Source organism: Corvus kubaryi, unplaced genomic scaffold, assembly GCF_017639235.1.
Source record: "Corvus kubaryi isolate FWS band 111438036 unplaced genomic scaffold, C.kubaryi_AGA036_p1.0 split1-37296, whole genome shotgun sequence".
NCBI classification, from domain to species: Eukaryota; Metazoa; Chordata; class Aves; order Passeriformes; family Corvidae; genus Corvus; species Corvus kubaryi.
The window spans coordinates 884,345-911,750 of record NW_024582075.1 but is presented as its reverse complement, the minus strand read 5'-3'; the positions used below and the strand labels follow the sequence as shown (position 1 = coordinate 911,750).

The 27,406-nt window shown below is 37.6% G+C and overlaps 1 long non-coding RNA gene across 1 annotated transcript; it reads left to right on the top strand.

Annotated features, from left to right (window-relative positions):
- Window positions 1-11,511: 11,511 nt before the first annotated feature.
- LOC121657371 lies at window positions 11,512-26,864 on the top strand. Its single transcript, XR_006013593.1, has 3 exons — window positions 11,512-11,586; window positions 20,230-20,305; window positions 26,828-26,864. It is a non-coding gene; the product is annotated as an uncharacterized LOC121657371 (long non-coding RNA).
- The last annotated feature ends 542 nt before the right edge of the window (window positions 26,865-27,406 follow it).

Genomic DNA, 27,406 nt, shown 5'->3' with positions numbered 1-27,406 from the left:
GTGTCAGTGTAAAGGAGATGAGTGTTTACCACCAACTCTTGCCCTGCCTGGACAGATGTGACCTGTTCCATTCCACTGCATGGATGAAGGTAGCACACACAAGCACTCCAGTTGTTACTACTTTGCCTTCCCTCTTAGTTACTACCTTAAAATTATGAAAAGCTGTAAGGAAGATTACAGGGGAAGATTTAACATTACAGAACCTGAAGAGAATATTTGTTAATCCTCTGATTCCACTTAAATAGTTTCATTCACAAATCACTGTTTCTCTTGCAACCTACAAGTCAGCTACTGGTTTTGTAGGACTAGTTTTAGAACCTGCCATATTTATTACATTTGTTAAAATACGGACATAGAAGACATTAATTGTGACATCTGAAATCATGTTCTTTCACTGCTGCAGTGCAGCTTTCATTGGAAGCAATGAATTTGCTTTATTTAGGCCTATTCCACATCAATAGGTAGAGAAATACAGATTTTTTTTTGTTTGTTTGTTTGTATGAACAAGAAAGACTTGTTAGTGATTTACCTCTGATGTTTATGGATTTCTCTTTAGCACACACAGTATATAGCAAATTATTTTGGGTAATAAACAATATTTGCATTTTAGGACTCGCAGGTGTCAGTACCATATTATGTTCAGAATCATGACAAATTTCTCTCTTCTACCTTGTTTCAAGAAAAACATACGTTTAATATTGTTTGTTGACTCCCAGCCTACCATTTCTTCTCCTTTTCTCTTTTGTGACACATCTTTAGTTTAATGATACATTAAAAAATCAATATTTGCAATTATGGTGACTTGTATGCCTCAAAGTCCTGGCAGAAGACCAGAAACTTTTATCTGGAGCAAATTACAAGCCACCAGAGCTAAAAGTTAATTAGAAATTAATTTTATATTTTTTGTAAATTATTTGTGTTATGTATTTATGTTACTGTATAAAAAATATACATTTAAGCGGGCTATTGTAAGCACAAGAAAATTAACAATAAATATCATTATTCTGCAATAGAATGGTTTGGCCAAGTTTAATTTATTTTTCTCACAGCACTAAAAGAACATCTTACATTCATACTTTATATGCAAGTCACAACAGTTCTGTTCATAACCACACTGTCTCCTTTATATATTCGAGCTATTTGCAAAATTTCCATGATCTGCACAACAAAAACCAGATAATTCTAATGCTTTAATGGCTTAGATTTCCAAATCCCAAAATAATTTAAACTGGTTTTATTACAAAACAAATAAAGATATAAACTGGAAATAAAGTATCTAATCTTGAGATTCTAAGGATCCAAATCATCTGTACAGAAAGTAGATCTCATCCATGACTTCTACATCTTGAACATCACTCTTTTTTCTGTTCAGCCTACTGACACATAAATAATTCTCTGTGCATAATCTGTGTTAAATATGCACAGTCTGTGTTAAGCATAATACAAAGAAGAGTTTCCACCTAAATGCAAACACTGAAAACAGCTACATGAAACATTAATTGATTTGTTTTGAATTCATATCTGACAGTAACAAGTATTGAGCAGTTTTTGCTTTGTTATTGTAGGTGCTGTTAATGGACTTTCTACATCCATTTAAATGCAAATCCTCATGCAAGTAATCATGTGGAGGAAAAAAGAGTATGTTCAGCTGAAGACAAAGCTGGAAGGATAATAAGCAAGCATGAGCAGAGTCAGTGGAGGGCTTTACAATAAAAAACCCTTTTGGAATGCCAATGAAAACACAACTGCATTGAAAATATCTGAATAGAATATTACACCACAGTAGAATGTATACATGATTTCTATAAGGTGAAATTAAATTAAATTTTCATATACATATATATATATGTATATTTATATATTGGCTATATATTTGCAAACATGTTGTACTCTATTCATGCATTCATGTCAGCTCCATAAACAGAGCTTCAATTATTGGCTAAAGGCAAATATTTGTTATTTGAATCTGGAAGTGGAGAAGGAGAATCATTAAACAGACTACTGTATAACCAAATAATGCTTTAGGGTGTCATTTGTGTAGAAAACAGGAAATGAACTGGGACTTAATAAGCATAATTAAACTAGAGAACAGCAAGTTTAGACCTAGGTACCCCAGGGAAGTATGATCTTGAAAGAAATTGTAGTTCAGATATTTCTCAAGGCCACTTAAAGTAGCTAAAGACCACAAAGCCCTGTACTGTGCTAGAACACAGAAACAAGCTTCCTGTCCACTAGTATGTTTTTAACATTTCAGCTTACCCTGCTCTGAGCTGTTTAGCCGGCCTGACATGCAATACATTATCATGGATAGGGAGAGCTTGACAGCTTTAATGCACCTCGAGCTTCCTGGCGTACCACTGACTCATTTGACAGCAGCATCATGATGATAAAGCCTTGGAACATTGTTCAGCCCATTTGCTGAAAGACAGTCATTAGTCTGGAGACAAGTACACCTCAGTACAGAACAAGCACCTTCTTTCTTGGAGGTCAATTCCTGGAAGTCCCTCTCCCTGCGCTTGTGAATCCAAGAAAGTTGAGTTTTCAGAGCATTTGTCTAGATTAAGCTGCAAAGTCCTTCATGCTGAAAACTGTGCTGAACACCATCAGATTAAATTTCTTAGGTCTCTGAAATTGTTTATATTTGGGTCACTGGGCAGAATGACACAACTCTGCTTGGACAGCCATGTACAACCCCAAGTGGGAAGCTGTGCAGATGGAAGTGGCAATGAAGAGACAAAGTTGAGAAAGACTAGCAGGGACTGAGAGAGATGAAAGACATAGGGAAAGCAGGCAAGAATCTGTTAGAAGTTAGAATGAGAGGAAAACAGAGAGTTGATGTGACAGCTGGTGTGGGGTCTGTAGCTCAGACCCAGGAAGCCGCAACCAGTCCGGAGAGATGGTCCTGCAAGGAACTGTCTCCCAGGGCCCGTGCAGCTTTCCCTCAGCCGCTGGAGTGCCTTTGCAGAGAGGTGCCTGTTTCAGCAGGATAACAGCTCTTTAGTGATTTTCAGCTAGTGATTTCAGCTCCTGCTCTGTGAGGCAATCTCCAGGCCAGACCAGGAAAGAGAGACGAGAGGCCTGTGTAGCATTCCCGCATAGGTGACTTTATTGTCTTGCAGCCGCGAAAGGTGGCCAGTGACAGGCTCGCTCTTCTGACTGAGCTAACTGGGATTCTTTTATGTGGGTGTGAGAGGGTAAAAGCCAATGGGTCACAAAAGATCTACATAGGGTCTCCCAGAGGATCATGGTTCTGTGTCCTCTCTTGCCGTAACTGAAGAGTGCTGCCTTTTCCGAGGGGATTCTGCTGGGAGGTTATGCAATCCCTTTATCAGCAGGCCTCCCTCCAGGGCAGCGGCTGGGCATATCCCACAACTCCCCCTTCTGCATTTAGTAAAAAGGCCTCTCCAGCAGCTCTTCTGCAGCAATGTAGGAGGCATGAAAACATAAGTAACATGGTAAGAATTACAATGAATACCCACAAAACACTCTTAACCAAAGATGCAATTCATCCCGTTAACCCCCATTGTCTGAAAAGCTCATCAACCCAGTCTAGGCTCTTACCTACTTTTATGTCTTTCACTAGTTCTTGTAGTTTCTGGATGTTCACCCAGATGGATGTTGAGTGCGAAGAGAGATTGAAGCAGCACATCCCTTCACGGTCTTGGCAGCCATGTCCGTGGGCGAGCAGTAGGTAGTCTATTGCTGCTCGATTCTGTAGGATTGCGTCTCTGGTAGTCTCCTCATCTTTTAAAAGATCACTCAAGGCAGGAGATGTTGCACTGGCCTGCTTGCTTAGCCAGTGATTTATATCACCAAGGGCTTTGACTGTGGCTAATCAAGGCATGAACACGGAAGCTGCGATTAGTTAGTTATCGCCTTGCATTGCGGACAGAGGAAAGGAAAATGGAAAATAAACTTTCTCAGAAAAGACAGTCAGAATACATTTAATATGTTGGGTCTGTTTGAGTGAATTGCAGAGTTGCTTTACAGGCAGGACAAAAAGGAACTGTAGACAGCAAACCATGTGTGTACCTGTCTTTCTGTCCACCAGTTCAAGTACAACTGTATCTCAGGCATTCTCTTCATTAAAAGAATTAAGTTACTAATTAACTCTGAGATCATTCTTATGTCTGTTGCAATGACTAGATCTATAGGTATTCTACAGGTTCCAAAATTTTTCTCTTTCTTTTCTTTTCTTCTGAGACATGAAACAAGACAGATCCAGATGAGGTTTAGACTGGATTTAGGAAAAATTTCTTCACTGAAAGGGTGAAAGGGGAGTGGTGGAATCACTGGCACCTGGAGATGTGGCTTAGCAGTGAACATGGCAGTGCTGGGTTAACAGTTGCACTCGATGAACTTCAAGGTCTTTTTCAATTGTAACAATTCCATGATTTGTTTTCCTGGTTCCTGACCAAGGATGGTGGTAGTAGTAGAGGGAATCCTTTGTCTCAAGCTTGAAACCTGGGAGGAGAGGGAGGAAATGGACAAAACATTTGTAATAAATTTGATTTTCATACAAGACAGGGATGAGGGAGAATAGAGCTTCCAACCTAAAGGAAGCCTTGGAAATAAATGCCAAGCATGACCCTCCATACTGAGGGATTTTTTTCCATTGCTAGCCACAGTAAAATCCCTTGCTGATTAGAGTCAGTTGGTGGTCTTCTGCAAAGAATTCGCAAGAGGAACGTTTTGGCTTTCCAGTGACAGACATTTGTGAATCAAATAAATAGCAGTAATACTGATTTTCTCCACCTTCCTTCTTATTGTCATGGCGTTTTGCTGTTCACCTTCTAGATCAGATAAGCATTAATCAAGACTATTAGAGTTAAGTGAATAAATTGCAGTGTATAATTTAGCAGATGAATTTGCCTCTTTTCCTGACTATTGAATATCGCTGAGCAGATCATCATCATTGCTATTAACATATTCATTATTCTAATTTATTCTGAAAATATACCCCATGAAAGCTTCTGTATACTTCGCACTGAGTATTTCCTCTGTGTATGTTGCCTGGCTATGACTGATCAAACAAACCATGTGATGTTGACATAGCTGCTTGACTGGGTAAACACTTGAATACAACCTATCAAAAGAATACATAATAATTTATATTTAATTTGCTTACTACTTAGAAAATAATTTTCTGTTAAAAATCTACAAAAGAAAAATCTTGTCTGTATTATCAACCTTCAATAAATTGAAGGGATTTTTGGTTTTGAATGCAGCTTGTGTGTGTGTCTCATCAACCCCAGACAGGAAGTACAGAATATTCTGCAAAGTCTGAAAACTTTTTTTTTCACTATATCTTCAACTGCAGTGATTCCTGATCGTGTGGTGCACCAGCTGTATTTGTACAGTGGTTTTGACCAATCTTCTTTCTGTCTTCTAATGAAGTAAGATCTCATAGCACACATTGATGACATTATTTAAATTGATTTGGGTACATTTTCTTTCCAGTCTTTCTGTGGTGATGTGGAATAACTGTAGGGTGAACTGACATAACTTACACTGATAGACTGTGTAAGAGGGATTCCAAAACACAAAGAAAAAATAAATCGACTAATAAACAAAATAAAACTAAAATAAAATGAAATATCTCTGATGTAATCAGTTGACTGTGTCTGCAACTGGTCACAAAATCACAAATTGATGGCCATTGCAACCATATGGTTTAAAATGATCCCTAAAATGTGCCCCAAAACCTACCTGATTCTAACTAGTTCAATTGAAAAAAAAAATTTAAAAAAAAAAAAATATATGTATATAAGCAGAATTATTTTTTCAGAATCTGGCATTTTCTATAGATTTGTTACAAAGCTCAAAGCTCTTAATGGATAAATGCAAAGTCAGGATCCAAACCCTTTCTTAGGACACATAAATATTCTTAAACCACTTCCTACTGTGAAGATCAAAACAGAGAATCCACTGACTTACCCAGAACCACACCAGGATGCAGCAGTAGATTTATCACTGCTGATCACTGAACAGTGGCCATAGCTGAAGCAAAATCTTCAGCCCCTTTCTAAGACACAGGACACAGCTCCATAAAATTGGTTTAACAGATCTGCCAACCATGCCTGCCAAATCAAACTATTCTGAACTGATTTAAAACATACTTAAAGTCACAAATAACACAGCATATAGTTTTTCCCACTCAATATTTTTTTCTGTGAAACTATATTCATTCAATGCTAGATGATGCCTAAAGTGCTGGTTTTGACATAGTTGTGACCTAACACATGGGAAGATCTTGGTGTTTTCCAAATATTCCAGACAAAATGTGTTGTCTCCTGTGATGAAGCTGTGCCCTGAATGCTCTGGCAATCCTGAAATGAGTCTAAGATCCTGGAAAAACTTATGCTGTCCAGGGCAAAATGTTTCAGCCAGACAGGAAGGGTTTCTCCACTTTGGGTTTCTCAGGAATCTGCCAAAATAGAGAGCTGAGAGCCTTTGGCTGGAGTTTACAGGGTTGGGTTCAGATGGAAAATCTATAGGTTATTTTTAAAGTATTATGTTTACCCTTCTATGGGAAAACCTCAAATGTATAATTTGTGTTTCAGGGTGGGGCAGTTCCCTCCCCTCTCCTCCCAAGTTCAGAATTCCCTAAGAAACGGAAAGGTCAACTTTTGACCTTGTCACTTACAGACAGCTGACCTCTGTGCTCCTACGCCCATGAAGCAGCCAGTTCCTTCACACACAAACAACTCAAGCTATTGTATGGGTTTGACCCCAAGTTGTTAACTTTACTTTCTCTAACAGACCATTACAGTGATCCCAAGAGCAACCACGCTGGGCTTTTGCAGATTTCAGACTTATGGAGGTTTGCAGAAACATCCTATATGTTACAGGTCAAAGGGTATATATATCACAAAGAAAGTTCATCAGAGAATAACAACGGTGTTTATTTACGGAACTGGATATTCTCATACTTTGTGAAGCAACATTTTGAAGTGTTTGAGATGTCACATTCTGTTCCAACACAAAGGAGTCAGCCTCATGGCTGCACCCATCTCAAAGTGACTGTACAATGGTACAATTAATTCCCTTTATAGTTTACAAAAGCAAGTTCATCAATCTTCTTATCCCCTGCTCCCACACAGTTTTCATTACCAAAATGGCTGGGAAACACAACACTAGTTTAGACAAGCTTTCTGTTACTCTGTGTCCTAGCTCATGGCAAAATGCTCTGTTCCAAAAATGAAACTTAATAATGAGCCATTTAGCTATGATTTTTAATGGCTTAATCAAGAATGCTGTTAAGGATCTCCAAAAAGGCACATCCCATCATACAGTGTACACTGTAAATCTTTTGTTGGTTTCTCTACGGGCAACCTCCTCCCCTTGCCCAAAAAAAAAAAAAAAAAAAAAAAAAAAATTAAAAAGCTGAGACCCCTTTGCTATAGAAAAGGATCATTCTTAATGTTTCAATAGAATTTGCATTACAATTCAATTGAGTTTGTAATAAACATGGTGACAGTGTAGCTCTCTCACACAGTATCAACCAACACAGTAGTCTACTACTACTACAACAAGTCCTAACATGTTGTCAGCTACACATTTAGGACATAAAATATTATTTTATAGCTGACTTCATCCCTACTTATTGAAAATACATTTGTTCTAAAAGTTTATACCTATAGACATGTTGCTGCCATTGAAGTAAAAGAGAGTGTTGTCATTTAACCTTTGAGAAAAAAAGCATGAGACAAAATACATTCTCATAAATTTTCAACTGAGCAAATAGACAATAGAACGTAAATAATAGTACTGGGCTTGTCAGTGGCAGCATAAGTATCCACAGGTTTTAATAAGGTTTTTTAAAATCAAATTTCTCCTCCTAAAATATAGTAGAAGAACAAAATAATAAATTATACTTGTTTTTAGTGGCAAACACATGCACTCCATTCATCAGGGCTCAGCCAGCGGTGCCAACAAGATTTCAAAATCCTAACCACTGAGATCAACAAATTGCTATTCACACTGTGTTACACTTTCACTTTAATATTCCATCTTTTTTGCTGTGTTTTGTTTTGCTTTTTTGTTTTGTTGGGTTTTTTTAATGCTCGTCCAGGGATAGTGTTAACACACATCAAAAGAGATTTATTCCACGCTGTATTGAACAGATGGCAGCTAGAGGACTGTGTGAGTAAAAAAGAATATAGCTGTGGGGCGTGTGCTTCCTGATATTAGCTGACTAATTGTTCTTAAGCTCCATTATATGTCCATGTGCTTGAGAATGTTGGTTTATTCTACAGTTCAGCAAATCATTCAGATGTAAGCTAGATGAAACAAATTTCTCTCTGTCAAAGGGATGCTGAAATTAAAAAGGTGCTGTTTTAGTTTAAACATAACTTTGTGATCATTTTGGGCTCATCTGCACTTATGTTGTAGGTCAACACAGGAAAGCCACACATGCACACATACATATGCAAACAAAGATTTCAAAAGGTCTTTTTCTGCAGTTTTCACTAAAGCTTTCTGTTTTGTTTTCTTTTGTTTTGTTTTGGCTTTTTGTTACCACTGACTCTTCTTCCACACTCCAGGCACCTCTCTGATAAGCAGAGGACCAGATAAACCAGGACTGCATAAGACTTCAGATGCTCTCCCTTATACTACAGTACTTGCTGCAACTGCTTTATCATTAAAAAATGAGGGAAGTGCTATACACACCTTTACATACAAATGTACAAAACCTGAATACCAGACATACAAAAAGGACAGAGAAGCACATCATTGTGTTAGACAGGGCTATATCAGACTTTACAATCTTACCTTGTATCTTGTCCTAATAATATTACAATATAAATTTTGATCAGAAAGTTAAAAAGGGCTTAGAGAGTACAGAAATCACCCAATTTAAATCAGCCATCTTTAAAAAAAAAATGCAATTTTGATGCAACTCATGAAGAGTGAAAATTTATTAAAACATGCATTGTCTGCAGAGATGTAAGTTATTGGTTCAACTATCAGGCAGTTATATATTAGGCATGCACTGTCATGTAATTGCCATGCTCTATTTTACATTAGCTCATGGCATCATTTTATTCTGTTATTTACATGGGGAAACTTCATGAGTTTGTGGCTCTGAACAAGTTTCAAGCCATTATGGAGAGTTTACTTTTGCATTTCACTGGTGCAAATAGAATTTCACAGAGCCACAGAATCATGGAATGATTCGGGTTGGAAAGGACTATTTATGGTTCCAGTCTCCCTGCCATGGGCAGAGACATCTTTCACTAGACCAGGCTGCTCAAAGCCCTGTCCAATCTGGCCCTGCATTCTTGCAGTGCAGAGGCATCCACAGCTTCTCTGGAAAACCTGCCTGAGTGCCTCACCACCCTCACAGTGAAGAATTTCTTCCTAATATCTAATATAAATCTACCTCCTTCAGCTTAAAGCCATTCTGCCTTCTGTCAACCACATGCCCTTGTAAAAAGTCCCTCTCCAGCCTTCTTGTAGACCCTGTTTAGGTACTGAATGATGCCACGAGTTCTGCCTGGAGCCTTGTCTTCTCCAGGATGAACAGTCCCAACTCTCTCAGCCTGTCTTCATAAGAGGGGTGACCCAGCTCCCTTATCATCTTCATGGCCTCCTCTGCACTCACTCCAACAGGTCCATGTCCTTCCTGTGCTGGGACCCCAGAGCTGGATGCAGTGTTCCAGGTGGGGTCTCACCAGAGCAGAGCAGAGGGGCAGAAGCTCCTCCTTCCCCTGCTGTCCACGCTGCTGTGGATGCAGCCCAGGACACATTTGGCTTTCTGGGCTGTGAGTGCACATTGCTCTCTGCAATTGCTGGACTTTCTGCACATTGCTGAGACATGATGAACTTCTCATCGACCAACACCCCCAAGTCCTTCTCATTTTTATTTAATTTCCATTAACTGTCTCTCTACCAATACCTGTCACACTGCAAGCTGACAATATTCTTGCAAAACATAGATTAAAAATCAGAATAACAAGAGTAGCAACTTTAGCTTTTTAGTGCACCATTCAGCCAGGACTGTCAGACTTGACATGAGTATGGATCCTTTTAGACAGGGTTAATCTTAAGTTGTAACATTCAAAGGCTGGATTGGCATATCTGCAACATGTCAGTGTGCATGTATTAACTTTTTTGGCAACTTCCTCCATACAAAATTGGTTTTAACCCAAATGCACAATCATATCATTACAGAAAATCAATTGGCTCAGACTCTTTTACTTAGAATTTGCCTCAACTTGCATGCCATACCTACTGTACACACACTACATACTAAAAACAAAAGGAAAAATCTTTCACTTGCGCTGTTGTGCAATGTGCAATAATTGAATGCAAACAATTGAAATAAAGTTTCACGCTAGCAGAATTGTGTGGAATTTTCACAGCACCTGAATTAGCTGTGTGGATGCTATCACACAGCAGCTCATATTTCAAGGTAAACAGTCTTACAGTATCCAAGGTGAATCTTTCACATGATGATCTACCTCTCTTTTCAGTACTGCACCAGTCCTCACATGTCCCTATTGCTGTCAAATTTCTTAAATTCAGTCTTTCTGCAAGCTGCTTAACAAGTGAGAAATTATTTTAATCAGTCATCTTTTCAGGTTCTTTCAACTGCCTAGTGGCATGCCTGACAGACCTGGTGGCTTTATTCTTACGTGAAATTCTTTCCTCTTCTTTCTTTAGTGACCCTTAGAGAGGGTGTTATTAATCTCTGAAAAATCTTCACACTTATCATCTATCTTTCTCATTAAATAGATTGTACTTTTCTAAACCATTTGTGTTCAGATGCCCTTGATACATGCATAAAATACTTCTAACATAAAATATGGTAATGAACAACTCTTGATTTCTAACCTTAATTTCTATAGAGTAATTTTATTTTTCCACAGATCAGCCTATATAAGCAGGGATTGGAAGGGACATTTTAGTTTCTTTTCCTCCTTTTTTTGTTGCTGTTGTTTGCTTTTTGTTTTTACTTTTCATCCCACTCTCATGTTACTCTTAAATGGCTTGTGCAATCTGTTTACAAAGTAGGCTCACAGCCATTTCAAGTCAACAGGACTTTTTTTTTTATGAAGGGCTGTAAAGTTTATAGCACATTTAAGTAGGATGTAATATGACTTCATATACAAACTTGCACACGTGCTTGAATTCAGAAAGTAAAATTTCTCTTGCAGGTGTAGCTGGGATTAAAAAATGTAATTTTTAAAGCTCGGTACTGATATTCATGCTTTTTAACAAGCTGTATATTTAGCTAACATAGGTTAGCAAGGATTAACATCTATCTTTTTTGAAGCTTATAATGAAGGACTGATATCACTATTGTACTGTGTTTGATCATTTTTTACTAGAGACACAGGTTGGGCTATCATTGTATGAGAAACTGTGAAAACATAACAAAAGATAAGCCACACCACACCCTAAAAATTACTTTAGAAAAATGCATTCAAGGTCAAAGATGTATCTTCCCTAAATTAAGTTGAAAGGTTTCTTCGTATTTTCAGTTCATATGAGCCAGGAATCACTCCTTTTCAGCTCAGTCCTTCTGGACTTGCATGCCTGCACAACTAATACAGAAATATTCTGTAGCAAAAGAGAGAGGTATGTGGGGTTTCGTTGTTTGTTTTCAATAGCTGCTTTAGAACAAAATACTCATATATAAGAACTAAAAGGATCTCAGAAGAATGTGGAAAGTGTAAAATCTGGCATCCAGAAGGAGATGCAAAAATAAACTGAAAAGTCATATATTCAATGACTCTACTACTTGTATATTTAACCAGAAATGTACAACACTTTCTGATTCTATTAAAACATTCATATTTGTAGATGTTTCTACAGACCTTAACCTGTTTGTAGAACCAGAATTCCTAGCTTCATTGTCAAAAGTCTTTTCATACCTTGTCTGAGAAATTAATATATCAGAGTTCTTCAATTATAAGAATGCAATAGTGCCATCAGGCTCTCTTAAGTTCTGTGTTCTGTTACTGATCACGGTCTCTTACCTCTGCTAAGTGAAGAAGTATGAGAATCAAAGCTAGCTTAGCTTTTCCTCCTTGTATTTGTTGTCAACTTGCTGATGGAGGGACATGGACCGCTGTACATAACCTCAATTCTGAATGTGCCTCCTGGTAAATCCCTCTTCCAGGGCGGAGTGTATCTAATTGTTCCATTTTCATATGGAGTACATTAATACTTTTTTCACTTAAGATAACTAGCACAGGTAAGCTCCCTTTTCCAGCTTTAAGCCTGATAGTTTTGTTTGTGTGGTTGTTAGTTCTTCTGTTGTGTTAAATGTGAATCATCACTTCATACCCACAGCCTCTGTGTCCCTCAGCATTTCGCAGGCTTCTGTTACATTTTGTATTCAGTCATTCCTCTTTTGTGGTAACAAATTTGGGTTCTCAGTCTACTAAAGATGTATTCACATGAAAGCTCTCATCTCTGATTATCTCCTTTATACTTTTTATTGCATCCAGTCATGTAGCTCAGTATTTTCACACTTCAGGCTGTTTGAAATGCTTATTTTTACTACTCTACAAACTCATGTTATTTCTCGTATTTAGCTTACTTGAAAACCAGATTGTTCTGAAACATATAGAAGTGGGAAAAATGTCAGAGAAAAAAAGTTTTTGAGTTTATCTTGGAGAAATGTCTTGGAAATTAGCAATGGCTTAGCATGTCTAATATTTTTAACCAGCTTAATGTCTACAAAAATAACAAGTTGTAAATTTCTAAAAAACAAATAATTTAATCAAGAGTCTTCCAAAAAGTAGGAAAAGGCTAGTCAGACTAGACACAGTAAATGTTCCAATATATGCATTGCAACATTATTCCATGCCAAATTGATCTCATTACCTTCAGTTTGTTCACCCACACAGATATACAGCTGATACCCTCATGGCTATCCACAGCTGATATTACTGTGTGTAAAACAGCAATGTGTGTGCTTCATAGTGATTAATCTGTATCACTTTTTATAAAGCAGACCGACTAATATTTTTATATATGAAAAAATATCTAATTTTAAATCCATTTATCTATAAATACCTTATGAAACTTGGCATAAAGTAATTTGATTCAAAGATGGATGATTTGTAATGATGTTATTGCATATCATTTGTATTTCTTAAATTACAAAGGTATACTTCAAAATGTTCATTCAGAAATCTTAATTTTCCTCTCTAATCATATGGTTGCCACATAACGGCACTGGGTGCTCTCATCACATCCTCACAAACATTAATATGGATGTCCTTACTATGCCTCTGGTGTTTAAAATCTTCATTTTCCATCTCTACTAAACAAAAATATTTAGACACCTAATTATTGCATTTCTCAAACTGTTAAGGGTGTCACACAATATGCAAAAGCTAGGATTATCAGTGAGCTCACACTAAGTGATTTCCCAGGATCAAGCTATGAGTAGAAAAGCAAGGACCAGAGTTTGCATATTTTACAAAATATACCCTATGCCTTGAACCCTTTCTTGAAAAACTTCAGTCTTCAACTCAACTTGCTGCCTCCAAATGCAGCTGCCCTCCTTTTGCAGAATTTGAACTTAAGCTTGTCTTTGGAAGAGCCTTGCTTGTTTTGCTGCATCATGCATCTGATTAGCCAGCTGGGGGGAAGAAAACTTTGCCTGTCAAGGGAAACAAAGACCTATCAAAGATTTACACATGGGCTTAAGTATAGCCAAAGACAAGCAAAAAAATGAGTGAAGCCAACTGTAAGTACCGCTTTTTTGTCACTGACTTAATGGGATTTCAGCAGGCAATTTAAGATGAACTTGTACTTATTTGGAGTCAGTGGGATGTAAATCTGTGGGATCTAATATAAAACTTCTGTGGGAGAATGGTAGGCTTGTCCCCCAAGTCACTGTTACACATGATGTAGCCCTGCTCTCCTGAAGAGGGCTGAATGTCTGCCTGCCATGGGAAGCAGTGAATTAATTCCTTGTTTTGCTTGGGTGGTGTGCATGGCTTTGGTTTTTCCTGTTAAACTTTCTTTGTCTCAACCTGTGAGCTTTCTGGCTTTTACCCTCCCAATTTTCTCCCTGATCCCACTGGTGAGGCAGTGAGCAAGCAGCTGCCTGGGGTTGGCTGCTGGTTGGGGTGAAACCATAATGCACAGGTTCAATCCTAAACAAATTTAGAAGCAAGGAGACATGTCTAAGGATTTTAGGCAAATGTAATTTGTAAGGATTACATTTTATTGATTATTAATTAAAAGGAACCTGTGAGTTTCTAATGATTTCACAGAGGAGTACAAAATTTGTTCTTTCTGGAGTCTCCAACACCATATTGAGAGAGGATGCTTTGGCTCTATTTACCACTTTCAACCATAAACAAAATTCAATTACATGAATTATATAATTGTATGATCTAATGCATCTCCTGAAGTGGACTGCACTTATGGGATTAGATTGATTTAGGAAGCAAGAAACGCAAAAATCATTTTGCAACACATAAAATTCCAGCTATTGATGGACATCTCCTCTGCATTTTTTGCACACAAAACACTCATTATCCTCCACCATGTGTTCTGCAAGAGTATGAATGTAGGAAACTGCATAATCCTGCAACTGTGGAATAACAAGACATCAACATAATTTCTTAAGATATTTCTCTGAAAAAACAAAAATGTCCTGTTTGCCAATGTAAGACAAAAATGTTTTATTGTAGTGTGGAAAAGCATCAAAAACTAGCAATACGGTGATTGTATACTAAGAACATGTTTATCCACTTAAATTATTAGAGGAAGCAAACCATTGTGCATTACATTTGTTTCACTCTAATATTTGACAAGGCAAAAAACATATCCTCAACTATCTTACTGTTGGTAAAAGCAATTATAAACTTAACCCTGCTAAACTCTTCACAACTGCCTTTTTTATCTAAAGCAGGAGTTGCGTGCTGCTTGATGGGATGTAAAGGAGGTGCATCCACCCCCTGATGCATAGCTGGCACTTGGGAACACAAAAGAGATTCCACTTTGCTATCTAGTCAGAGGCGGGGAGTGGGGAGGGGGTAGGGCGGAGCTCCTTTGTGCTAGATCAGTGTATTTCTTCTCTGACAGTCATGGAAGTTAGGGTGTCTCTTGTTTGTGATGCTCATGTTCTTCCCTTGTGTTTTCTAAAAATGTAGGGGTTGCACAGAATCTCTTAAGCCTGCAGTAGCTGTTTCTTCTCTTCCAGCACTTTAATTATGCCTTTCGGAGACTGAATCCTTTCTGAAAATCTTTATTATGTGATATTTTTGCTGTAAAGGGAAAGCTTGTTTGTTGGACAAAGGAGCTTTCTCTTTTCTGTTTGTTTATGATAGGGCAATTAGACTTCACAGGAAGGTTCTCTAATAATTACACAAAGCAAAGGGAAAACCTTAATTAAATTTTAACGATGAGTACAACTGTGCTGATTAGGATAATGTGGTCATTATAGCCTACCACAAGATGTCTTGTTTATACTGTATGCTGCTAGTACTTATGAAGCTTAACTCAAAATTTTATTTATCTGAATTTGGTAAGCTCTGCTGTTATTAATTACAAACTCTGTTTATACTCTCTACACCTCATCACTAATATAATACATGTTCCTCAAAAAGGCACAATTATATGAACAACAACAAGATTTCTGTAATATAGGTAATAATTTTCCCATGTAATTTTTAGGAGCTCAGTGACTTAAAGTATATTCGACTTCAGATTTGAGTAAATTAAGTGTCCAAAATGGTGACAGGAATGCTGTCTAAAAGTTTTGTTTGCTTTCTTTTGGTAAACAGACCAGATATCTTATAAGGTGTGTGGGCTGCAGGACTTGATCTCTTCTTCTGTGACAATCATTGTAATAATTTTAAGCCTAGCAGAAATAATTGGAGCATAGGGCCCTGTGTGGAGACACATTTAGACACTTAAAGACACGACTCAGCCTCCAGAGATGTAGTGCAACAGCGCATCTCATATGTTGTGATTCCCAGTAACTAGGCAGGCACCTGAGCTATGTGAGTTATCCATGAAGTTGATAAATTGAGAGATGCTGAAAGTCCAGATGCAGATGATAGGAAAAGCTAAACACAGGTGTGTTTGCAGAAGTCTATAATGCCTTTGGTATCTTCATACCTCTCAGATGTACAGAGCCAGATTTTCTGGAGTAGCAACAACAGCCTCACAAATGAGAAATGTGATGAGTCACACTAGTGAGATACTGGACTACCTTCCTCTGATAAAGTAGCGGTCTTATATAGAAAAGATCATACACATAAAGTCAGCAAGAGCAAAAGGAAAGCAGGCACTCATTCAAAACCTGCCACTGACAGTGCTCACTGGGGAGAAAAGAAGTCTGTAGCCTGGCCGTAATGTGTCTGTGGCAGCACAACCTTCGGGATATATAAATGAATTAAAGCTGGGACTTCAATATCTGGTACGAGGGTAATATCAGAGGGTGAGGTCTGATTTTAGCTTTAAGCATTCAGTTAGAAGTAACGAAGTGTGGAAAATGAATATACCATCCTATTTTGTTTCCAGGCTTTACCATGGATGCTATGAGCCCAAGCACTTTATAGAGTGGCTTATATCAGGCTCAGGTTTCCACATTGCTCACTCGAGCACCAAAAGCACATGCAGTTAGAACTTGAACATGCAGATATGAGAGATTAATGCACATTCTTTATTTTCACACCTCTGTGAAAAGAAATTAATACAGGTGGCTTTGGATAAGAAAGAAGTATAAAAACAGTATAGTGCTGTATCAAGGGGCAGGATATCTGGGGGTCAGAGTCTTAACTTGTGGTCTGCACCTATCCCTTTTGCATCAAATCAAGGTAGGACACGATCTCCTTCACCTTCTCTTTCACCTGTGGAGTTCCCATCTGCACTGGCATGTAGCTTGGGCAATATTTCCTGTGTACCCCAATACAAATGATCAGTGGCAAGTTTATTGCCATCTTAATATACAAAATGGGCAATGACACAGGTTATGGCACCATTCAGCATCCACTTTCTTTGCTCTGCCATGTCACTGGAGTATCAGTCAGTTCTCAACTGGCTCCACCTTCTCTGCAATTACTTTGTGATGGGTCTCCTGCAGAATGCTGCTTGCTGAGCTACATACAAGCTGTATCCCACCTGGGGAGAAGGCTGCAAAATTTTATATTAATGCAAGTATAAATTACAAAATGCATCTGAGATTTATTTGGCTTATGAACGTGTTTGTGCTTTAAGGGCGTTGCCGACAAACAGCTTTGCAGTGTTCATGATTTGCCACAGCTCTCAGTCCCACATGTAGGATGTGATCCTCCGAAGGAAGGAAGTATGAGTTAGCAGGGACAGAAACAAATAGTTTTGTAAGAACAAAGGGCTCAGTCTTTGCAATCTAGTATTTCAGATTTCAGTGACAAAGGTATGGAGGACCACTTGGGGTCTTTATTAAAGGACGTCTAAAGAAATAATGAAGCGTGAAGAAGTGACATGATCAATAGATTAGCTCCAGTTTACATTTGTTATAATTCTCACCTAATTGCTTGCTTGGGGCTGCCCATGGCCTTAATTGCATACTGGTATGTCACCTTTGAACTCTGCTCTGTTAATTTTAATTGTAAACAACGGACTGTCTTTTAAATATTTCCTCCAGTTTTCCTTCTTTTCTGTCACAACTGATCCTATGCTCCCTGACGTACTATAAAAGGAAATGCTTTTCCCCTGTTGTGCCTGAAGACTTATTCTAAGTCAAAATTCAGAAGTTCCTAATGGCTTAGGTCTAACACTGGCCCTAGAAACATCATCACTACTTACAATAAGCAGGAAAGGTGACTCACCAAGTTGGGAACCTGGTTAATACACCTGTGAGCACGGGGGGGGGGGGGGGCCCCTCCATGTTCAAAATATTTCAAAACACCATGACAGATAGAAATTCTCTCAACAGTACAGCAAATGTTGTAGAATTTGTGGATTAGGATTTTTTAACATTGCCTGCAGACCTTAAAGAATAATATTGCACCAATAAGGTATTTCAGCTTGTTCTAATATAAACAAGGAACAGATCTTCCTATCCATTGGGTAACATTTACATTTATTCCCTTGTATGTCATACAGAGCCATTAATCATCCTAGCAGCCTCTCTACCTCATAGGAGATGTAGGGCAATGATAATGTTTTATGTGTGTAATTAATCCTGTAGCAGATGTGTAGTTTCCAAGACTACTGCCATTAGAGTATTGACAGGATTCAGAACAAATATTCAGGCACTAGCTTAGTAATGATTTTAATATGATAATATCCTGTTACTCATAAACACAGAATATTCAGACCTTAAGTTTTACATAAGTGTTGTTATTTGTAAAGGCTTTCAGAGAACTAGTGAAGACAATTTTTTATTCCTGATGCTGCTGTTAAACAAACAGCACACGATTAGCATACCAGCTGGGTGTGCATAATTTCTCAATTCTCCACCACACAGTGATAGTCATCATTTGTGAAGTGAGAGACGCAATTTATAATGAAAATAAAGGTTATCCAGGGAAAACACATGATGCCAAACAAAATCCATATACCTTTAAAGATTTGGTTTTAAAATTATCCTACCTTTCATTCCTGCTAAAAAGATCTCCTTAGCTGGATTCTTGGCAAAGTGACAAATTCAATTACATATCATAATAAAATTGAGGGAAGTAAAAAATCCTCTAATTTTCTTTCAAAAGGCACCCCCTTTGCAATGCATATAGATCTTCAGTTGAGGATTGGCAGGACTACTGCTCCTACATCTTTTTATGCTTTTTCCTCACTGACTTTTCATTTTTTCTCACTGTATTATTCCTCATTTTGCCAGGAGATGGGTGCACCTGTGAGCCCCTCAACTTTCAAGGCTACACTTTATATGGACGTGATTTTTCCAACTATTTTTAAAAAGTATGTGCTTCTAAAATGCATAGAAGTGTGAACTGGTGGCAGTTCCTCCTAATTCCAAATCACATGATATATATGTAGCTAATATGTCTACTTATAGAGTGAAGGAATGTCTTTTATAATTAGTTTGGACCAATTTGATTCTACAGTTTGGTGCAATTAATGAATGCATCAACCAACAGCCCCCAATTTGGCAGGCCTCTGTTGGACTTGCTCCTCAGAAATAAATGCGGACCAATATAAGGAAGATATTACCTTCATTGGCTTCACAGTGTGGTTATGAAAGATGATATGCAAGTACAAATTCTGTTCTCTCTACTTCACTGTCTGTGGAAACTGCAGAGTGGGGGGGAAATGTAGTTTTTCAGACTTTGCTTTCCAGTTCTCTATGCCAGATGAAAAGAAGCGATGGACAGAATCACCAGCTTCTTGTGTTCAGGACAGGACTTGGGGAAGAGGATTACTCATTGGAGAAAAAAATCCATGTGACCTTTGTGGCTGAATGCTTTGGGTCTGCTTAGGAAACACGACTTTGGTAGGGTTTCTATTAATTTTAATTGTCCCCTGTCACTGTTCTGTGTGAGGACATTTTGACTTATTTACTTGTAATAGTCTCTAAGCTGTTTTGCAGGACTAGAAACTGGATTGTCAATGTTATTCACAGACTCTACTCATGATGAAGGTGGTCTCAGCAGTTCGCCCAAAAGTAGGATATTCATCCAGGAGACACTGGGAATACATAGCAAGTTTCATAATCTGTGTTAGATATTGTTATAGACTATCTGATAATTTACCTTATTTGATCCACAGACTGAAGGAGGATTTTTCCCTTTTACATCTTCTTATGCAGAAGTAGTAACAACAATCTGATATCCAATATGCTGAAATACTACTATTACTACTACAAATAATAATCAAATTCACATTACCTAAATGAATGTTTTATGGAGAATTTATTAGCAAAAAGTTGTGCACTTTGGAGTGTATGTATTTACTACTGTTTGATTCTCTTTTGTTTATACAAAAGAAGTTTCACTCCATACTTCTTTTCCTCTTTTTACACATAGTCGATAGCTATATATGGGCTCTCTGTGTATATTGAACTGCTGTTAACAGCATAATGAACTGTAGGGGCCTTTTAATATTAAAATGGTGAAAGAAAAGATAATAAACATGTTGTCAGAAATGTTTAGAACGCCTGAATTCTGTGATTAGTATCTGTGAATCTGTGAGTAGCTGCTTGCCAATTTGTTCCAATTAAAACATGAAAAAAGGTTATTCATCATAAATAACACAATTATTATGTACACTGTTCCCTTCTCTCTTTTTTTTTTTTTTTTTGTTTTTTAGGTTAGAATGAAGCTAGTTTCTTCATTAAAGAAACAGTATGTACCAAGGTTGGAGTTGCTGCCACATTTTATCCTATGTAAGTCACTTTGTTTAAAACAAACAAACAAACAAAAAAATGCAAACCAAAATACAAGCTCCATGTTCTGTCTTTACTCATATAAAGAAATAAAAAGGACTGCAACTGGTCAAATCAAGCATCTGTCCAACAAGCACAAGTTAGCATGAGGTGCTTCAGAGTGGGATACAGCATACTTTAGCACAATGGACCTACAGCACAGTGTAGGTTCTTGTTTCTGGCAACTTATGGGCTAGAGACTCTCATTGGAACTTGAATCAAGATCCTCATTTTTAACAGTCACTGAGTAACCTAATTCTGTGATTTTGTTCAAATCCCTCCTTCAATTCCCTTATGCTCAAGGCCTTCACAGTTTTCTGCAGCAATTAATAGGACAATGTTAGTTAGAAGTGGTATAGAGAAAAAAAAGAAATTTTTGCTTCTCTTACAGTTATTGCCTTGGATTTCCATTGAATACTTCCTATTCCTAGTATTACAAGAAAAGTAGGGAAGCATTTCCTTTTCACACTTTCAGTACTGTTTATTATCTTACAGATAATATATTTAGGAATCAAGATTAGTGGTTTTTAAGTGTGGTCAGGGATTTATATGCTAGCTTAATGCAATTCTTTGTTTTGCTCTCAGTTCTTCATATGCTATTGTTCCTTTTGCCCCGTTGGTGGTTCATCATATTCATATCTGATTTGTTTTGAAAGTCTTGAGTTAATGCTGGCAGCAAGGCTAGAGCAATAGGAAAAGACTGCATGAGTGAAGTGCTCACCTTTCCGACACTTGAGAGATGCCTTAGGGAACATCTGAGTGCCTGAGTTCCATCAGCTCCTGGGAGTGCTCCCTAGATTGCAGTGTCAGTAAAGTCTTTTAGAACAAATCCACAAAAGGCTCTAAGTCTGTAATATGTGATGAATGGAAGCAGGTGGAAGAAGCCAGGAATGAAAATTAGGCACAGAAGCAAAGCACCAACCTAAAGTCAGGCGGTTTCATGGTGGTTCAACTTAGTAATTTGATCCTCTTTCCCCCTGGATTTGCTAAAAGCAGGTTTCATTGATGATTCAGCCTAAGCTGTTCTATAGAATCGTGTCATGCAGAATGAACCCAACCAGTAGACTTTAGGATTTTCTCCTGAGTGACAAAACTAAATCTAATTTGCTTTTCTGCTATGGTTTTTATCTTTCTTTTCCACATCAATCATCTATGAGTTCCATCAGCTCTCTAGACAGGTTCTTGGTTCTGATGCACTTAAAAGGCAAGAAAAGTCTTTTTTTTTGCTTTTAATAACTTTCTCTTCAAAACCTTTACTAGCTTTTTTTTTGTTTTGGCTTCAAATATATCTTGTCAGGGCTAATATTATTTTTTATTTATTATATATTTCTTCTATATTCTTTTTATAAAGGATATCTTTTTAACTGCCTTTCTCATAACTTCAGTTTTTAATTATGAAAAAAATATTTTAAAAATATCATTTAAAAAATTATCTTGTGAGGCACTGGAACAGGTTATCCAGGGAAGCTGTGGATGCCCCACCCCTAAAAGTGTTCAAGGTCGGGTTGGATGAGGCTTTGAGCAACCTGGGGTAGTGGGAGGTGTTCCTGCCCATGGTGGGAGGTTGGAATTCCATGAACTTCAAGGTCCTTTCCAACCCCAAACATTCTATGATAGTTTGGAGGAAGAGTAAGGTGGAGTTTTGTATTTGTAGTGTTAGTGCTTCTATTTTCAATTTTTCCTGCAAGCACGGAAATGGGGACACTGCAACATTTTTTTCTATAGCATAAAAATTAATTCTACTGGTTGACTTAGTTTTAGGAGATTTTTAGTCTTGATGTTGCTTGACCTGAAAGCATACAATTAACTAACTACCATAAGCAGTCTAAAAATGAAGAGAAACCAAGAGAGTCAAGTGAAAATAAGCTTGAACTTAGCGAGGTCCCGCTGACAAACAGGACAAGAAAGTAGATAAATATAGGAGATTATCGCTAATTTTTGTCCTTAATTTTAGCATCGAAGGAAATGTTACAGATCAAGTACAATTTCTTTCAAAACAAGAGCACACAAAGAAAATGGTAGTAGTTGTAGCAGTAATAATAATAATAATAATGCAAAAATGTAAAGAATATTCATTAGCCAGTTCAGGCTAAGAAATGCATGACATAAGTAGATTCGTTTTCCTCCAGCAGATAGGGTACACCTTTCTTCTATGCAGTTTGCCAGCATACACTGACTACTGGGTTATAACCAATTGTGTGACATGGTTTATTTGGAATCCATCCTCAGATTTTTGCCATACACACTGGCCAGTCCTATCAATCATTTCCAACATGAAAGACACATTGTCTAACTTCTGCCCAGCTGCACAGATTTTCATGTTACTAATTTGAATTATTTACAGTGTATGAGCTTACCCTAAGAATCGTGCAATGCAGTGTATTGTTTCCCTCTTGGCAGTGTTTATAGCTGAAAGAGAGGAGCTACTGTAATTTTTGAAAATTGACATAATATCTGTTTATGATGCCTTATTAGCACATGCTGAACCCATTTGCACTATCACCTGCTTTTAAACTAGATAATATAAGCAGTGGAGAAAAGTTGGCTGCTGTAGCACATGAAGATATAATTCAGACTCATACATCCTCTCTTCTGGGAGAGTTGGGCAAGAGAGAAAGGCCCAAGAAATTCCATGCTGTTAAGCAGATTTCAGATTTGCTTTGTGAAAATCCCTGTCATGCAATAAACCATGCATTGAATAAACTGTGAGTAAAAATAGCTTTGTTATGCTTTTAAGTTTCTGGCATATATCACCAAAATATGTGGAGCTAAGGCAAAATGGCTCTCCAATTTTAGGGAGATCTCCTACTGCTGACCAAGTAGCAGTGGCAGTAGTGGTGCTGTCTCATAGACTGAATTTTTATCACTGCATTATCCACTGTTTCTCAGAGCAGATGCTTCTTGATTTGTGCCAAAATGCACTACATTCAAGCCAGTGACATCCATATGAAACAGTTTAACCCACAGTTAATCTACTATGTGGTCACTGCTTTCTTGTGCTTTCAAGTGTGTCACTGTATATGAGAATAAAATATTAGGTAATGCTGCTTTAACAACTGTAACTAAACCCCTATCACAATGACAAGCCACAAATAATATGTTACAGAGCAAAAGGGGGAAAAGTACAGGGTTTTTTTCATGGTGAAAACTGCTATGGGATTGGTATCAGTGATATTCATTTTGTTAATATATGGAGTAGCTTTTGCATCAATATGCATGTAAATGGATTTCTAGAAACTGACTGTCTCTGGTTAAACTTGGACAAGTCCTAGAAGAAATACCTTTGAATGATTTATTTTTCTTCATCACTCATTTTACCATTTCAGCAAATATCTGACATCTTTTTGTTTAGAAAATGATTTCACACAGCAAACAAAAAAGCAGTGTGTAATACAATTGCTTAAAATGAGTCATTTGGGGGTTGATCCAAAGTCCTTTGAAGTCAGTGAGAGGTTGCCATTGACAGCAGTACCTTTTGAATCAGATCCTCTAAGGGATAGATATAATAAAAGCTGATGACAAAGAAGGTAAGGCTAAAAGGTAGATAAAGGGAGATGAAAGGGGGGGAAAATTGCCACACTCACCCAGCTTCATACCACTTGCAGTAAATCCATTAGGATATTTAACCACCTAAGATAAGTAAGTTTCTCTTTACTGTGGTCTATTAAGTGATAGGGAGAATACACAAACAATATCACAGATTTTCTGTCAAGGCAGGCCACCAAACCATGTTCAAAAGTGATGTTCAAAAAGCATTGCACTTGCAGAGGCTGTCACTGATTTACAAGCCAATACAGGCTGCAGTGAAACACACATGAGATGTTCAGTGTCTTCCCACGGGTGGGTCTTTCTTCATAACCTCTCTTCAGCCAAGCAGTGCAATGCCACAGAGCCACAACACACCACAACTCAAATGCCTTTTCAAATACTATTCTCTTTTTATGGATAGCTCTTTTCTTCTTGAAAGAGCCTTCTTCCAAATATGATCTTTAAGTACACTTTACTTCTCTGTTTATTTATTTGGGATTTTTGGTAGAAATCTTTTCTTTCATTTGCACCCTTATGCAGCATCCATTCTTCAGCACTGTGTTTTAAGTATGTATTCTTCAGCTAGAACACGCTGACGTTTAAGCAAACATAAAATATTTTTTTCAATCTTAGATGGCATTTTTAAATATTAATATGCATTTATGGAAATATGTGCTGGTGAAAGGCATCTCATTAATATCAAGACAATCCCTGTCAACGTAGTTTTGAGACACTGTTTTCTGAGCTATGTGTTTATAACAGCATGCACACTTCCTGTAGCTCTCGTCTGCATTTTCCTGCTATGTATACATAGTCCAGCTGGGAAGAAATATGAGCGCCTCCAGCTGAAGGCCAAGTCAAATACTAGGTCTTCGTGTGTCTTTGAATTTCTAATAAACAATCCCACACAGAGAGTAATAGTACAGTCAAACACATGCAGCTAGCTTTGAATATCTGATTCATTTAAATGCTCTTAACTTCCACATTTGTATCAACCTTGAACTTCATATTCAATTTCTAAGAAACACTCCTATTTTATTTCCTTAAGCAATATGCCTTAAATGCCTTTCAACTGAGTCCATAAATATTTAACAGTTATGTCCTTCCTTAGATTTTTCTAATAGATCTTTCAGAATCTTCAGATTTGAGTGTAGGTAACAAAATACAATCAGCTAGTTATAGTATGTTATAATCTGAGTAATGTGAGGTCAGGTTTATTTTGAAAGCTCACAATCTAGACTTTACTTCCATGATTTATTACACCACAGCTGAAAAAAATTGGCATTAAGTAGGACTAGGACTACTTTACACAGTGCACTGTGAACACATGTACCTGAAATAAATGAAATGACAAACATTTTCCCCAAGCAGTGTTAAATACCAGTGAAGATTTAGAGAGCAGAAGCACTGACCTATTTAGGACTGTCTGCTGGGGGACTGGGCAGGCTTCCCATCCCTGTGTCCTTAGATGGAAAGAAAGCATTTGACAGTGCTATATTAAAGAATCTAATATTTTTAAAAGATTTATAATTTTTATCTAACCTTTATTCACAAAGGCACTCTAAGCAAAGGAAAGCGGTATCATTCAATCAAGACTTTATTTTTGTGGATCAAGTTCCAGACAATTTGGTCTATGGTAACTAAAATTATCATCAAGGGTCAAGTAATGCCTAGTGATAAATTTGGCACAAGTGTGGGACCATCACTTTTGTTTGTACATAACCACAGAGACTCTATGCTTTGAGCAAGGTTTACTTGATTATTCAGGGGAACTCACACAGGTAAGGAGGAACATGTATTTATGTGATTAAATACTTATGCAAATGAAGAATCTTGGGTATATTTCCAAAGACTCAATGAACATGCTGGAAAATTTTACTCTGGTCTAAAGGTACAAAAACAAGTGGGTCAGATTTTTTCTTTCACTATGAGTTTTGTTTTATTTTAAAGGAGTTTCAACTTGTATGATAAAATTGGTTAAATTGATAAGGTTTTTTTTTTAGTTTCTTGCCGTTTATCCCTGGATTCAGTTATCAAAGCTATAAATTACAAAGTATAGTCATATTTTCTGAATGCTAAATATTCTGACAGAAATTCATACGGATAAGTATTAAAAAGTTGGCAGTTTTTCCAAGTTTGACTTATTAAAAATGAATAAACAGAAATTTTCATTGTATTTCTGGAACAAATAAATATGTGCTTACACACACCTATTCTCTGAAAATATACATTCTTAGCAGCATGTATAGATTATATATCAAGGATATTATGAAATGAAGGAAGAAATAAAATCATATTTGGTCATCTTTTCTCTCTGCAACATTTTCTACAAAGGCTTCAAGGATTAAAAGCTGCTATTGTGCCAAAAGACCGCTTGAATCAACATCATCAGCAAGGCAGTGGGCATCTCTATAAAAGGGGTCTTTTGAGATGCATGTTCAGTGATTTTTGGAATATTTCAGCTTTTGTCATGTTCTGGTTTTGGCTGGGGTAGAATTAACTTTCTTCACAGTGGCTGGTATGGGGCTGTGTTTTGAATTTGTGCTGAACACAGGGTTGATAACACAGAGATGTTTTGTTATTGCTGAGCAGGGCTCACACAGAGCCAAGGCCTTTTCTGCTGTTTGTACTTCCACACTGGTGAGGAAGTCGGGCTGCATGGGAGGCTGGGAGGAGACACAGCTGGGACAGGTGACCCCAACTGACCAAAGAGATATTCCACACCATGTGACATCATGGTCAGTACATAAAGCTGGGGGGAAGAAAGAAGAAGTGGGGAAAGGTTGGAGAGATGACATTTATCCAAGAAAGTGTTACGCATTATGGGGCCGTGCTTTCCTGGAGATGGCTGAACACCTGCCTGCCCATGGGAAGCAATGAAATAATTCCTTGTTTTAATTTGTTTGTGTTCATGGTTTTTGTTTTCCCCATTAAACTGTCTTTATCTCCATCCAGGAACTTTCCAGCTTCCAATTCTCTCCCTATTCCTGCTGGTGGTGAGTGAGAGGCTGCCTGGGGCTTGGTGGCTGGCTGGGGTTGGGCCATGACATATCATTAGACAATAATGGCTTCTTTTGGTGGGGCTGGTTTGGGTTTTTTTGAATGCATGGCTTTGGTTTTCTGACATCAATCAAGTACATGATGTAAGCTTATCATGCTGGAGTTGTGCACTCTGTTATTTGCTGCTTTTTTTTATGCTGTGCATGACTTTCTTTATGGCAAAGAAATAATTATAGAGTTGTCATTGTATCCCAGTACCTTTCAGAAGCCTTAAGAGGTAGACAGAGTAAATCTGGACTTTTCAAAACAGCAACAGAAGCTGAACAAAAATTATTATAAGGTTCACTCACATGACAGCTGTTAGATAAGAAATGGTCTGAATGCCAGAACACCCCTGGTGAATGTTTAGCAACTGCTAAGGAATTAGTGATGCTTCTTAAAAGCTTTTCCATGAGATTACATTTGAAACTAATATATTATAGGGTCAAAATGTGGGAAAAAGGCTGTTCTTCAGATGGTCAAGCTCTGTGTCCC